Here is a 17,095-nt window from a genome sequence, read left to right as displayed (position 1 = left end):
CTGAGGCACTGGGCTTGGATTGAGCATATATGAGACCTCAAAGTCAGCCTTCACAGTGACACACTTCCTCCAACAAGGCCATGCCCACTTCAAGAAATCCACACCTCCTAATAGTGCTATTCCCAATGAGTTTATGGGGAAAATTGCATTGAAACCCCCACACCAGGATTACCATCAACTCGTTCATTTAGTTCATTGCATTAATCATCTTGTTACTACAACAAAATACATGAGGCACTTCAATTGTAAAGAAAAATTGGTTATTTTTAGTTCACTCTTTGGGTGCTTCACAGTCTAGTGTTGGAAATCTCTCTGATTTGGTCTCTGGTGAAAGTAGCAGATGTTAGAACACCACAGGGGAAAATTGTAGAATTACAAACCAGTTACATCTCAAACCAGAACAGAGAAAAGAGCATTGAGTCCTCAAAATCCCACAGTCCTTTACAGTCTTCAAAGACATGCATTTCTGATGACCTAAGGATTTTCCCATCACTCCCTCTTTGTAATGATTCCATCTCCCATTAGTGCGACCCTGGGGAATAAATCCTTCACAGGCAGCTCTCTGGGGGTATGGTCAACATTCCAAGCACAGCAGTAGTTAATGGAGATTATCAATGTGGCTGTTCTTTTTGTGAGCCTGTTATTGATCACACTGATCCCAGAAAGAAGTGAAAAAGAAAAGGGGAACCACCCATAGATTGACTCTGAGTAGCACCTGTCTGCAACAATAATTCTGATTATATAGCAACATGGTTATAATACACTTATCAGGGAGTCTTCCATTTCATTAAAATTGGAAACCACCAATTTTATAATTATTTGGTTTATTCATGCATATATTCAACACACATAGAGCTTCAGTTCTTCTTAAGAAATATGCTTTATTTAAATATATGAGCATGAAATTAACCATAATCACTATTGCAATATTAAATTCTTAAATATACAAATGACTTTGATGTTATAATGGCATTAATTTTTAAGAACCCTTTGTAAGAGGGTTCATATGATTTATAGAACCATTTCTATCAAATTATTTAAAAGCTGAGTAGAATATATCAAAAAATGTATTTTATTTTCCTTTTATTGAAAAATCACTAGATTTTTACAATGGTAAGGAGGGTGTTGCTCTGTAGACTGCTAAATTCTTGAGATTTTTTTTCCCAGTAAATTTTCTCTTGATGCTTAGTCCTCTGGCATATGCCTCTCTGCTATTGAAAGCTCCTGTGGAAGGAGTTAGTGGGCCTGTTTCAGACTGCCGGAAAAATATTTCCTGAAAAAGTGAACACAACCAGAAAAACAGGTTGTGGGGCGGCTTCCTTAGCTGTCTTCTTCGGGAATTCCTTTACTGCAGCTAAGATCTCTTCTGTCCCCCACTGCTCAGGGAGAAGACAGCATCTTATCTTCAATGCATCCATCTGCGTCTGTGGCAGACAGGCTCACAGCTTTTGGCCTCATGCCGTACCGCTCTGGCTGCTCTGTTCTTATTCTGGGCTTTAGAGTCATTGAGCTCATTTTAGGAGATTGCTGCACATTTTAGGACAACAATCTCATTTTTTCTTTAAAAAGTTTAGAAAACTATAGGTTCTGACTATAATAGGTTCAAACTTAGTTTTCTAGCACCTCACCTTATACCTCCAAGCACTGTGTTGTATTTGTCTTTGAGTCAGGTGACAGGGCTCCTTCTGCGATGCTCAGTGCTATCACAGCTGACCCACAAAATGCATTTGCTGCAGTTCTTAGTTCACACATTCTTTCCTCTGGGGGCTGAAAAATGCCTTGTTTCTCCTTTTGTTGCTGAGTTGCCTCTGTCTCTCCTCTCTTGCCCCTTTTCTGAGGCATCATTTCTTTTCCTTTGAGGACTCAGGGGATGTTGTAGTTTTCTATTTTCCCTGCTCTGGTGAAGAAAGTATTTTTTTTTTTTTGATTTTTCGAGACAGAATTTCTCTGTGTAGCTTTGTTGCCTGCCCTGGAACTAGCTCTTGTAGACCTGGCTGGCCTCAAACTCACAGAGATCCTCCTGCCTCTGCCTCCCGAGTCCTGGGATTAAAGGCTTGCACCACCACCACCCGGCTAGAAACTATTTTTTAACCTAATAAATTATTACATTTTCTTCTGCCTTTGTTTGTTTCAGGTATCCATGACATGGGGTTCAAGGACAGGAACCTCTCCCCGTGGAAGATGGATGGATTCCATTGTCTTCTGGCCTTGCCTGGTAGGAAGCAGCCCAGTGCAATATATTCTTAATGCTTTTGTGTCACTGGTTTTTTTCTTGTTAGCATTCAGATATTTTTTTAAAAGGCATTTTGTGTCCCGCAGCATCCAAGGATGGACCCTGGTAAGATCTTGGTTTTCCATTGTATGAATTCTCTCCATCTCCAGGCCTCAGTCCCTCAGTTCTGGGGTGCTGGAAGTTTTTAGTAGCTTCTCTTCTTTTTAAAATTTTCATTCTATAATTCTTTGTCAGTAAGATGCGGTGTAACATGAATACACAGTACTAAATGATAACCTTTCACGGGAAAACACAGACATACAGACAAAGATATGCAGACAGACACACACAGAGACACCCAAACACACAGCCACACACATAGTCACACACATAGACATACAGACAAAGATACGTAGACAGACAGATACACACACACAAATACACACACAAACAGACACACACAGACATATGCACACAGACACACACAGACATACACACACAAACACACACAGTCACACACACACACTTTTACTCATGACTGCCTGCAACCACATGTCTCCCACATGTGTGGGAGAACGCAATTTTATTTCTTATAGGTACATAAGTTCATCATTCAGAATTGCTTTTGTAGTAATGGGGTCTGTGTTTAAACACTGACTTTACACATATTACAAAGGTGCAGATATGTAATTGTGGTTCTGTCTGAATGTAGACATCTCACAGATACAGCAATACATCTGAGCATTAGCAGTTTATGATATCAATATAGTCTAAGAACCCTGTCTGGCAGGCGCGATGGTAAGGAAAAACGGCTATATCATGTAATATATACTATGGAAAATTCTTCAATTGAACACAAGCATAAAAGATGAGAAACACAAAAATAATAATGATAATTGAGAAAGGAGAAGTCAAGGAGGAAAACTGAAAAACCGTCTGATGCAAAGGCTCAATTTGATACAATGAAGATGATGACTGGGGACCAAAACACTGCCACACCTGTATAGCAGGGGCGCTGGAACATGGGGATCCAGGACTCTAGAACTGGGAAGCAAACTTGCATCTCTGCTCTACAGATTACTTTAAAATACAATTTATATAAAATACATGCTTTTCCTGAGAAGCATATTTTCTTTACAACATAGAGGTCAGAGTTATTATTGTTTTGAAACAAGAAAGAAGATCAAAGATAGGCCTTTTAGGAGTGTAGAAACAGAATTGCCCTGATTTATAACCTGATTTATTTTCTTTTAGTTTTTCCAGCATGAGAAAAATAAAGATTATGTTGTATCACCACCTTGTGGCCACAATCTATAACATTTAGTGTGAGGCTCTACAACCCACATTTTACATATGTGTGCACAGGCTTGTACACATGTACAAATATGTACACACACATACAAATGGTTTTAATAATTACTAATGATTTCATCTCTGTCGCTTTTTCTATTTTCGGCAGGCTAAGATTTGTACTTGTAATCTAAAAAATAAAATTCCAAAGGGAACCTTAAAAGCCATCTCTTCTTCAGCTTTCCTATTCACACAGTGAGGTGAATTACAGTTCTGTTGTGGTGACTTAAAGAAGGGTTAAGTTTGGATTTGGGTTCCCCAGGGCCAGATGTCCAAGTGGCAGGGAAGTCCTGGAAGCTAAAGAAGGGAACTGAGATCACATCTCCACCCTGTGCCAGAAGCAGAGAGAGGAAAAAGGGAGTGACAGGGCTCTAAGGTCACAAAGCCCGCCCTCAGAAAGGTGCTTCTGCTAGTGAGGTTCTGGGCCTGCGATGGTGCATGATCACCCCAAACAGCACAACCAACTGGAAACCAAGCATTGACTGCGTGAGTCTGTGTGGGGCATTCTCATTCAAGCTGATACGCAGGGTATTCGCTCTCCCTTAAGATTTTTTTTTTAAGCTTAATATTTGCTTAGTGGAGTTTTAGAATATTTGGAAAGTTTCACTTGAACAACAGCTGCTGCTGTGAGAAATTTCTCTATATATGAAATTTCTATTTGGGAAGCCATGGAGAGATGGAGAGGTCTAAGTAAGATTTAAAAATTCAGCTCTACAAACATTTCCTAATAGCCGTGATATGCTCGTGTCACATGTATCCCAGGATGCCGTCAGAGCAGCGTGACCAGCTGGAAGCATCAGGCAGACAGACCCCATTCAGGTGCCTGCCTCGCTCGATAACCAGGATTTTCAACAAGCTGTCTCTCTTAGAGAGGTCAGAGATGTAGGGGTGCAAGTCATTCACGATCCTGAGGATGAGTATGCTTTTTTAAATCAGCAAATCATTCTTTATCATCAAAGATACCCTTTGAAGTCAACAAAAATGTAACTGTCTTCCCTGATGAATTCAGAACTTAAAAGCAAACTTCACTGAGTTATACACTGCCTTGGGCTGTGCTGGGAACGGGGTAGTTAGAGGGAGGGAAAATAATAATGAACACAATTCTTTTTGAATGTGTTTGTGCCTGCATGTGCATTAGTGTGTTTGTGGGCGTGTGTGCTGGTGCATGTGCTTGTGTTTCTGCATGTGTGTGGTGGTCAGAGGTTGACCTTGCGTGTCTTCCTTCATCTCGCTCCACCATACAGTTAGAGGCCGGGTCTCTCATTTGACCACAGCCTGCCTACTCAACTAGTCTGGCTATCTAGCGTGCTCTGAGGATTCCCCTACTTCTGCCTCCCTAGTGTTGAGATCACAGACCAGTTGCTGGCTGGCTGGCATTTACATGGGTACTGTGGATCTAAACTCATGTCTTCACGCTTACCAGTTATAACCTACCGAGTCATCTCCCAAGCTCATCGTGTATGTTTTTACAATAATAATAATAATATATTATTATTATATCTTTAACAATTTTATACAATGTATCTTTATCATGCTCACCTCTTCTTCCTCCCCACACTTGTTCCTAGTACTACTCACCTTCTTCCCTACCCACTCATACCTCTCTCTTTCTCTCTCTCTGCCTCTGTCTCTCTTTCTTTCTTTAGAAGATACCATCTTAAGCAGATGCCAGGGTCCTCTGACACTGATAATCTTTCTGCCCCCTCTTTTACATTGCTCCCTGAGTTTTAAGAATAAGGGTTATGTTGCGAATTTACTAATTGGTGGTAGTACCCACATTTAACTAAGATATGTATTTTGACCAGGTGTGGTTTTATATAATGGTTTCCATCTATGACAACACAAGCTTCTCTGATGGGAGTGTGCTAGTCAGTTTATGCCAGTTTGACACAAGCTATAGTTATCTTAGAGGATGGACCTTGAGTGAGAAAATGCCTCCACAAGAACAATCTTCATGCAAGCCTGTAGGCATTCTCTTAATTCATGATTGATGGAGGGAAGTTAGCCCATTGTAGGTGATTCCATTCCTGGGCTGGTAGTCCTTGGATCTATAAGAAAGCAGGCTGAAGTAGTCAGAAAACAGTGTTCCTCCTTGGCCTCTACATCAGGTTCCTGCCCTGCTTAAGTTCCTGTCCTGACTTCTTTCAATAACTGACTATGATGTAGAAGTGTAAGTCAAATATATCTTTTCCTCCACTACTTGCTTTTGGTCATGCTATTTTATTACAGCGAAAGAAACTCCGAGTCAGACACTGCCCTTCTTATAGAACTTAGGTAGTCTGAGCAAGCCATGCAGGGCCAGCCAGTGAGCAGCACTCCTCCATGACTTCTGGATGAGCTTCTGTTTCCAGGTTCCTGGCCTGCTTGAGGTCCCATCCTGACTTTCTTTGATGATGAACAGTGATGTGGACGTGTAAGTCAAATACGCCCTTTCCTCTCCAGCTTACTTTGGTCATGGTGTTTCATCAGAGCAATGGTAACTCTAACTAAGACAAGTTTTGAGCTGACACTGGTGCTGGAAGATGTGAAGAAAAATTGTGGTCCCCTAGTTGAAGTAGGGGCTTTGTGGAGTTGTGGCAGAAGACTGACTCACCTTAGGTCTCGTAGGTATCTGAACTCAGCCTGGAATTATTTCCCTGGTCCCAGAAGTATAATTGGAATAGATAGACTTGGAAGTTGACAGAATTCTGACATTGGTTTCCTGACCTGTGGGGTGGGGACTATTGTGATTGGAAAGGCCAAACAGAAGCCTTTTGAATGGCCTCTACTAAGAAAAATAGTGAATCAAAACCAGTATTACATTCTCAGGGGAACTGCAGAAATTAGTGCCACCATCAAAGACTTATAAGACGCAGGAGTGGTGGTTCCCACCAGGTTTCCTTTAACTATCCTATTTGATCAGTGCAGAAGACAGACTGTGTAAAGTGACAGTTGACTATCAAAAACTCAATCAAGGAGGGACTGTGGGAACCTGTCCTCCCTGATCCTTGAGGCCAAAATACTGAATGCAAATAATGTTTACGCTAACCAGCTAAGCTTCCTGCTAGTTCTGTCCTTGGTTCTGCTACAGCCTGGTACATTAGCCTGAGGGATCTATTTTACTTTAAAATGGTAATTTCTCAACCTGCCTCAAAGAAGCTCAGGCGCCAAGGCCCATCTAACCTGTCTGACATTGCCTTAAACCCTCGACCACCTGCCTGGGGAAAAACTCCCACAGAGGCCAGTTTCCCCAGCCCCCTCTGGGTGGGAGGAGTTTTCCTTTACTGGGGCCAAAGGTATTTTAACCCTGGAGTTAGTTGAATAAAGGGGCATTCTCTTCTTGAGGATGACTGGAACTCTGTATCTGTGTGTGTGCGTCTTATGCTTCAACCCCTAGGACAATATGGAACTCAATATGGGATGTGGGTGGCGTGGAAGGACGACCCCTACAGATGGAGGCACCGCTGGGAGACGAAGAAGAAGCAGCCACGAGTTTCTGGAAAGGTAAACCTATGGGGTCACCCTGAAAGGAAAAAGGTTAGCCAGAAGGGTGTATTGGGATTTTGAAATGTAAGTATCTCTGTTCTTGTTCGGAACCGGGAGGCCTATTGAGGTCAATTGACAGTGCTTTTGGAGAAGCACCAATATTTTAAGGTAGACGGCACCACATGAGAGTTCATTAAGACAGTTTGCTTCTTGAGGTGATATTTTGCCTAATTTTTATGAGAGAATTCAAACCCTGGCTTTGCTAGCACGGGGCTTTAATTTTGGTTGAGGAGAACAGGCTGAGAGAGGATTCAAAAGATATGTTTATGAGTTCTATTAAGAGTTTTTGAGTAACAAAAGAACAGCTTCACAGAGCTTGTCTTTCAGGGAGACTAAAAAACTTCCACAAATGTTTAAATGCGGGTCACAGGACCACACTGGGTCACTCACTATGGCTGAGGTTCTACAAGATACACTTATACAGGAAAACAGACAGCTATATCACACAGGAAAAAGCGCAGGCAGCCGCCAGGCCCTGCCTATAAATGGCGGGGCCATTACAGACAGACCAAGGAGGGTAAACACAGCGATATGTCAATACACTCAGCCGCGGACGCAACCTCGTTCGGGAGACACATCCGCGCTCACCAGACACAAAAAGACAGTCACACGGCTTCCTCGCCCAAGGCAGCCAACAAACGGCGGGCTACAGGTACCTGGAGCAGGGCTAAGCCGGTTGTGGCAGCGCCCAAACAGACTGATAAAAGGGCACACTAGGCGCCTGGCGATCTCCGGCACCTCCCGGGCGGGGGCTATGGGAGAAAGGCACAAAACAACACAGGGCTCGGCGCTGTTCTGACATCTGAGCTGGCTTGGAGGGCTTGCCTGGACAACAGAGGCAGCCCACAAAAAGGCCACAATAGCCAGGCCTTGATGGTACAAAAAATAGTTAAAATCCGCCCGCCAAATCTCAGGTGACAGTTTGCAGCGGGAGGGAGCGGGTCTATGTCCTGCCCCCCGCTAAGCAACACAGCTTTAGCAGTTTTAAATGGAGACTATGATAAATTCAAAGGTTTTACAGACCCAAAAGAGGTTAGCTAAATCTTGGGATGGTTTGTTGCCTAATTTTCTGTAAATTCAAACTGTGCTAGTTTGCATTTCCACCAATGATGGAGGAGTTTCTCTTAAATACAAGTTATAAACAATATTTGATCTTAATCATGTTTAAGGAATAAGGTAGAGTCAAGAGTTATTTTGATTCACACTTCTCCAATGATTAAAGATGTTATTGTTTGAGGAATTTTTTAATGTCTTTCAGTCATTTTAAGTTTGTCTATTAAGAGTTTTCAGTTTAGGTTCGTTGCATATATTTTAATTTTATTAATTGCTCTTTGGAGGACTATTCATGGAGTCCTAATATTTTTTATATGGATTGATGACTGACAAAGATTTCCAAATCTATAGCCAGATATGTCGATCCTATTAATTATTTCGCTAATGTTGGTGGGAGGCAATATGCCCCCATAAAGATAATTTTGATAATTCTGTCCAGTTATGTAAGTGCTCATGTACTGAATCAAATAATAATTTTCTGCCCCTGGAAAAATTCCAGATGAAACTAATTCTAAAAGATGTTTTGAGACTGACCATTCAGCCCAATTCAAGACCTGCTATGATGATGCAGGCCAATAAAAAATAATGTTTTGAGGTTGGCTAATTCAGGCCAATATTTAGGCCGGTTACAATGACACAGGCCAATAGAATTTGCTCCTTGGAGACAGAGACCTATAGATCTCTATATGTCCAAGCTTGCTTGATTGTAGTATAGATCCTAAACAGCTAAGCACATTGCTCCCAGAGACCAATGAGGGGAGCCAATTTCAATGGCACACGCAGGCAGGATTTGCCTCAGCTAGCGTCTGACAAGGTCCAGGTCATGTACTGATGTACATGATCCGAACTGGGTTTTGATTTGGAAAAGAGAAGCGGTTTTTATGTGTTTCCACAGGATGCAAAGCACCCCGTCCCTAAACGTCTGATGTGGACCATGGATTCATCTGTCCAGAGGCCTGAGGACAAAGCCTCTGCTATGGAGCTGTCTGACCTGATTGCTGCGGAGCTGACGGGTTCCTAAAAAATGATCCAGCTCCTACCCTTGATCTATCAGTTATTGCTGTACTGTTATTGCTGTACTTTGCTATGTTGTTATTGCTGTACAATTGCTGTACTGCTGGATTTCCTCTTGATTTGTCAGTTATTGCTTGCTTTCAGTTTTTCTTATCCTGTCAGCTATTTCTGCTGAACACTATGGGTATCTTCAAGGCAGGTTGCAAAATGCCATGGTTGTTCAAATTAAGAATTGGATACTGAGGTTAATCTTGACAGATTGGACATGGTTTTTTGACCTTTGCTGGTCACAGAATAGGATTTTTACTGTTTTTCATGGTCCCTAAAATACAAAATTTACTAATTGGCTGTCATTTATTCTAGTTAGCTTCCCAGGGACCTTACACCAGTGCTATTGAGACCTTACTTAAAGGGGCTCTATTCTGAGCAGAGTTTTCAGGATTGTGCCAAGGCACAATCTCCTTTGGAAATGCTTGTATATGCTGGAGCATGACATTCATGATCTCATGAAGCCGGAGTCAGGACTACTCAGGTCAAGTCCTTTTGGCATTCGCCTCAAAATATCTTTCAGCATAATCTGGCTGAACTCAATGTATGACTAGTAACCAAAGACAGGTAAGGATTAAATGGGAGCAGGCTCTGACCTAAGACAGAAAGGTATTTTGACCTAAAATACTTTTTCCACGACGGGTAAAGAGTCTGCCTGGCCATCACCACCTAAGACAAGGTGCTAATCATCATATTTTATATAAAAGGGGGACTTGTGGGAACCTGTCCTCCCTGATCCTTGAGGCCAAAATACTGAATGCAAATAATGTTTACGCTAACCAGCTAAGCTTCCTGCTAGTTCTGTCCTTGGTTCTGCTACAGCCTGGTACATTAGCCTGAGGGATCTATTTTACTTTAAAATGGTAATTTCTCAACCTGCCTCAAAGAAGCTCAGGCGCCAAGGCCCATCTAACCTGTCTGACATTGCCTTAAACCCTCGACCACCTGCCTGGGGAAAAACTCCCACAGAGGCCAGTTTCCCCAGCCCCCTCTGGGTGGGAGGAGTTTTCCTTTACTGGGGCCAAAGGTATTTTAACCCTGGAGTTAGTTGAATAAAGGGGCATTCTCTTCTTGAGGATGACTGGAACTCTGTATCTGTGTGTGTGCATCTTATGCTTTAACCCCTAGGACAATATGGAACTCAATATGGGATGTGGGTGGCGTGGAAGGACGACCCCTACAAGGGACTCCAATTATAATTGTTGTACCAGATATGGTGTTCTTACGTGTAACCAGAGGTTTCTCTCCTGCCTGACAGTTTCTGAATAACCACTCTGCAGTTCAACGTTTATTGCAAACTGTTCAGTCTATTAGCTCAGGCTTATTATTAACTAGCTCTTACAACTTAAATTAACTCATGTCTATTCTATATTTTACCATGATGCTCTATATTTTATATTCTATATTTTACCATGATACATGGACTGTTATTTCACATCTTGCTTCCCTGGTGACTTCTGACATCTCACTAGTTCTGCCTTCTTTCTCCCTGTATCTTTTCTTGGATTTCCCACCTGGCTCTATTCTGTCTTGCTATTGGACAAATTAGTTTCTTTATTAACCAATGGTATTCAAACATTCACAGCATATAGAGGCGTATCCCACATCACTTACTTGAGCAGATTAATATATCTCCTGACACACGGCATGTAGCTATTGATTTAGCAAAAGCCTTTTTCCTGATATCTGTCTATAAGGAACACCAGAAGCAATTCATATTCAGTTGGAAAGGCCAACAGTATATCTGTAAAGCTTTACCTCAAGATTATATTATCTCTCTATCCCTCTGCCATAATAGTGGGAACAGATCTTGGTAATTTGTTTCGTCCACAAAATATCATATTGCTTCATTCCACTATAGCAATAGCACTATGATGGTTGGATCAAGTGAGAAGGAGGTGGCAGCCACTTTGGACTTGTTGGTAACACACATGTGCATCAGAGGACAGGAAATAAGTCTAACCAAAATTTAAGGGCCTTCTACTTCAGTGTAATTCTTAGTGTCATCCAGTGTTATGGTACATAAAGAGATATTCCTTCTGAAATGAAGAATAAGTTATTGCACCTTGCCCCTCCCACTACCAAGAAAGAAAATTGATGTTTAGTGGGTCTATTTGGATTCTAGAGACAGTACAATCCTATTTTGGGTGTGTTGCTCCCTCCCACATACCCAGTAACTCAGGAAACTTTGTGTGGGGCCTGGAACAGGAGAAAGCTCTTCAACGGATCCAAGACACTGTGTAGGTTGCTCTATCACTTGGACCATATGATTCAGCAGACCCAATGGTACTTGTGGTGTCAGTGGCAGATAGGGATGCTCTTTGGAGCCATTGTGAGTCTCTGATAGGTGAATCACGGAAGAAACCTTTGGAGCAAGGCTCTGTCATCATCTGCAGAGAGCTATTTTCCCTTGGAAAGATAGCTCTTGGCTTGATGTTGGACCTTAGTGGAAACTGAACAATTGACAATGGGTCACTAAGTTACCATGAGACCTGAACTGTCTCCTCAAGTGCTATATTTATTCTACATATATTATGTACGTTTATTTATATTATATATTCATATAATATAAACATATATACAATATACATACACATAAACATATATCTAATTGTAAGTAAATAAAATATAATTCCCAATGACTTTTTCAAATATTCTTAGCAATACTTATCCCTTATCCATATCTTTCCCTTTGTGTTTCCTTCCATCCCATAATCTTTTTAAATGAAAGGTAAATGATTGCTTTGCCATGCATACCATAAAGAGAAAAATCTGAAGGAAAACCTAGCTGGGTGGTGATTGTGCATGTCTTTATCCCAGCATTTGGGAGGCAGAGACAGGCAGATCTCTGTAAGTTCAAGGCCAGCCTGGTCTACAGAGCAAGTCTCAGGACAGGCACCAAAGGTACAGAGTAACCCTGGTCACACACACAAAAAAATCAAACAAAAAAAAGGAAAGAAAAGAAAAAGAAAACCTTTGTAGATATTGGCTAAGCATCTCTAGGAAGAAGAGAACGTACTCGAATTTTTATATTTATCAAAAGGAGGCAAGGATGAAACTATCAAGAAACAATTTTTAAGTGGGGGAGTCGTACATTTGTTTTATATTACATGATTTAAAAACCTTCATTTGATTGACTGTGTTAGAAAGTAGGCTTGTGACACTTTTAGAGAAAATTCTTGAACCACAGAATAATCTTGTATCCAAATTTCCACACTGCACAGAAGTTATTTAATGTTTTACATCATTTCTTCTGTGTTATGCCCTGTTATTGCCTTCTGTCTTAAAACTCATTTTCATGCTTATTTTCTAGGTCAGGTTGATACCTCTCTAAAGGTCACTGTTAAAGAGGCATCTAAAACTACTTCCCATCATAAAGGCAGGCGATAATGAGTATAAAATTTCAGACAGTGAGTTGGAACTATAGCTAAGCAGTGTAGCATTTCCCTAGCATTTGTGAAGTCCCAAGGCATTTTTAGTACCTCAAAACAAAGCAAAGAATAAACAAAAAACAAAAGCAAAACAAGCAAAACCCAGACATTAATAAGGAGGAAAGTGATGCTTTACATGTAATGAAAAGAGTAGCGGTCCAGTCTTGGTGACTGACACACTGTCTCACCATAGTTCCATCAAAAGTGTATGTGCCCAGGCCTAACTGGGAACTCTATATTATACCTCTTCCCAAAGGTCAGGGGGATATCATAGATAATGGAGCAGAAAAATTTAAGAGCCAGAGGATCAAGGGAATTGCCAAGAAACAATGCTTTCTTGGTGTGCCAGGGTCTTTGTGGTCATAAGCCACAGCAGCTGTTGTTGCCTGCAAAAGGCCTGCTCAAGAGTCAGCCAGTCAGTGCTCAAGCATGGTTGGGGTGGGGCTTACCGTCAAGCATGGTTGGGGTGGGGGCTCATCGTCAAGCATGGTTGGGGTAGGAACTAAGTGGGTCCTGTGACACAAGACCGAACTTTAGCTGAGCCGTTATTGGCAGTTGTTGGCTGCTGGAGGGAGAAAGTAAGTTTTATTTAGGCCCCATTACACTCGATTTACATAGGCCCACTCTCATGCACATAACGGTAGCACTAATTAGACCTCATCCATTAAAACAGAAGAGGCCTGAAGTTGGGGAAAACATATGTTGTGGAGGTTCTGGGAGAAATTAGAAGTGATAGTATGATTTCTGTGTGTGTGTGTGTGTGTGTGTGTGTGTGTGTGTGTGTGTGTGTGTGCATACATACACTTTAAAAGGAACACAGAAAAAAATACTATTAAAAATATCCAAAACTTGGGGGAAAAGTTATTTCTGCCAGAATTACAAGACAGCCACAAGGGGGCAGGCAAAGCTTATTTTGCAACTGAACCTTCTGGAACCAGGATTTGTGCTTCAGGTTTTATAGACAGATCTATTAATGGAGCAGAAATAAACCCCCAAACTAACTAAGCAAATAGCAAAAACCCCAATGGCAAAAAAGTCTTCCCTTACCAAAAAACTTCTTAAAATAAGAGCAAGAGAAGAAGAAAAGATTAAGGTCACCATGCAGTTGAGATTCATTCAGTAAAAAACACTGGGCTGTTGACCATTCTTTTATGTATGCAGGGAACAAAACACCCCACCAGAAGTCACATGTTGCCTGGAAATTCCAGCTGAAATAAAGAAGGTGTAATCCCTGACCTTCCAGATGTTACGTACTGGAGAAGGTGACCAGTGAGGACAGAACAATAATACTTTACATAAAAGCATTAAATGTCCATGCATAAATGTAGCTGTCTCTGCAAGGTGGGGTGATTCTATGTGTATGTAATACATGTGTTTAATGTTTAACCTATTTAAATATGTAACTACTCTACTTGCTATGAGTTGTATGCTAGTAATTACATTCAAAAGTTGGAAATCCCCTCCATCACGCTGTGTTGCGTTTATCTAGCCTCCTGTGTATTGTAGAGTATATATTGCTTCCCACTGTGATGCAGTAGCAGACTGTAGGCTGCAGCTTGTTCCCATTGCCTGGCCCGATGAAAGCGTAAGTTATCAGACATCACTAGTCTGGGAATGATTAAGCTTCGTAACCTGAAATCTTGTTTCTATTCAACATGTTCTGCTTCACACTGCCATAAAACACAGATCACAAATAAGACCATTCATAGACAATGTTGCAATAGTTAGCCAGGCTGAAGGGACTGGCAAGGGGGGCATGTCTGGGTATTTATGTCACAACCTCACTGCTCTGCTCCTTGATCAAGCCTCACCTGCTACGAGGGATGGAACCCCATGGAACTGGGAACTAGAATAAATCTTTCTCCTCTTAAGCCGTCTCTGTCGGATATTTTGTCACAATGACAACACAAACATCTATACTGGCAGTTTCCCCACTTAATAGCCCTCAGGAATTATTCATTGGTCTCTATATGTCCAAACTGTCAAACATCGGTAGGGTAATATACTGGATTAGGTTTCATTCTGGCATGGTTTGCAACCTGATAGTAGGGGAAGAGAATGAAACAGTTACATACACACATGTATATTTGCATGTATGTAAACATGTGTGCTTATATAACTCAGATTACTGTGAACAAAATGAGCAAGACACAGTGGGTAGAGAATAATTGGAGAGAAATGCTCTATGTAGTGCAGGAGGGAAGGGCTTTTTGACAGACTTACCTTGTTCCTACCCCGAAGAAAAGGACAGGAGACACCTGAAGGACACTCCGTCGACATGGAGAGGCACCCTGAAGCTGGTGTGGCCAAGACAGTGTCCAGGGACAGAGTACTCATGTAGGCCTGGGGATATTGTCCAAGTCAAATCTAATGGGGTCTTATCATCCAGTGTTACTAACGTTGAAATTCCCATTTTTCCTTCCTGATGCATGGGTGATTTGGTGAGCCTCAGGACACTCCTTTGAGAAAGAGCAGCACAGCATTGGTAATGTGAATGGGAGATCTCTCTGTGGCTGCTGTGGGAGTGAGCAGCCACGGAGCTAGAGAGATGGCTCAGTGGTTAAGAGTGTTGTGCCCCTTCTGAGGACCGGAGTCTGGCACTGGTGTCTGGCAGTTAATGACCACCTGCGACTTCACTGCTAAGGGATCTGGTGCCCCTCTGGCATGTGTATGCACACAGATACTTAAGTGAGAGAGTGAACAGCAGCAAAAAGGAATAAGAAATCTGGTGTAATTATGCTACACCAGTCATAGTCAGACAGTCATCAAGACGGTTGTCATGGCTGCACAGCACACGGACCAGCACCGATGATGTCATCAGCCTACCGAGGTAAGCAAACTTGTGGACTTAAATACCAGATCTTCCAGATGCATAAAGTGAACAGGGCAGGTGATAGGTAATATGAATTCAATAATTAGCAGTACTTTGTTGGAATTTGACAGAACCAGATAAAAAAGTTAGTAAGAAACTTTTAACAACATTGGCCACCTACCCTCACACCCACAGCTTTATCACGGTGGGCCATTTCAGGGTATCAGGATGGAGATGTGAGGGCTGCAGCCTGGCAGCTGAACCTTCTTCTGGTTTGATCCCCAGTGCTGAAAAATCAATACTATAAAATGCTCAACAAACCATATTCAGGTCCTTTGAGTAGTTTCAATGTATTTCAAAAAATTTCATCATACATTTTCTGACTACAATATAATACAATTATAAACCAACAGTAATAATATAAGGAAAGGAAAGGAAAAAAAGCCCTCAGGATTTGGAATCTTCTGATCTTAGAGGAGATCCCAGGAAAAAAAATTATCACAACTGGAAAATAACAGTTTAGAACATCAAAAATTAATAACATAGCCAAAGTCATGCCGAGTTACATTGGGAAAGAAAGATGATGGATTTAAAACCAGGAATTCTGACAGAAGTAGAAACAGAACATATCTAATTCATATTAAGTATAAGAAATGAAAGAGTCAAAAAGCAGAAACCAGTAAAAGGTGAAAATATTAATTGTCTATTTGTTGAAATAAAATAGCTGAGAAAAGTATCTTAAAACAGAAAGGATCTTGTTGGCTTAGATCAAAGGTATGGCTCACCACCATGGGGTGTTGTGGCAACCAGCACTCAACTACTCACATTGGCTTGCTCTTGCAGGTAGGACCGAGCATTACTGTCCAGACATCATTCTGCTTCTGACTCAGTCAGGTCCTCTGAGTGCCCCAGCCCATAGAACAGGCAACACGCACAATTAAGGTCATCCCAACTAATACTAGCCTAATGTAGGGAATCCCTGCAGATCACGTCCAGAGATTCACCTCAATGGTGATTATAGATCCTGTTAGATTGACAAGCAATATTAATCAGCACAGGCAACAACAGAGAAAATTCAAGTCAAAAACCAAACAATGATTTTGTGTGTGTGTGTACACAAACATATTTCGGCATGCATGCATGCATGCATGCATACATGTGGAGTTCAGAGGAAAACTTTTAGGAGTCTCTTCTTCCTTTTCACCATGAATTCTAGGAGGTCATCCCTCCACCACCTCTCCTTTTCTCAACTTTTAAACAGTGCCAGGATTTACTGATTATGTTCCTTATCACTCTTTTAAGGAGAACCTTTTAGTTGCTGCTCTGTTGTTATGAGGAGATACCATGACCAAGGCAACTTATAAAGAAAAACATTTAATTAGGCGTTTGTTTAAAGGTTTGGAGAGTTAGTCCACTACTATCATGATAGGGAGCCCTATCCTGCAGTCAACAGGTGAAGAACGAGAGATGGAAGGCAGGGGGGAGAGAGAGAGAGAGAGAGAGAGAGAGAGAGAGAGAGAGAGAGAATTGAGCCTAGAATTTAAAACCTTAAATCCCACCCTCAGAGAAACACCTCCTCCAACTAGGCCACACCTCCTAATCCTTCTCAAACAGTTCCACTAACAGGGAACTAAGCATTCACAATGCCCT

This window comes from Myodes glareolus, chromosome 12 (genome assembly GCF_982192425.1).
Source record: "Myodes glareolus chromosome 12, mMyoGla1.1, whole genome shotgun sequence".
NCBI lineage: Eukaryota > Metazoa > Chordata > Mammalia > Rodentia > Cricetidae > Myodes > Myodes glareolus.
Note: the sequence above shows the minus strand (reverse complement) of the source record.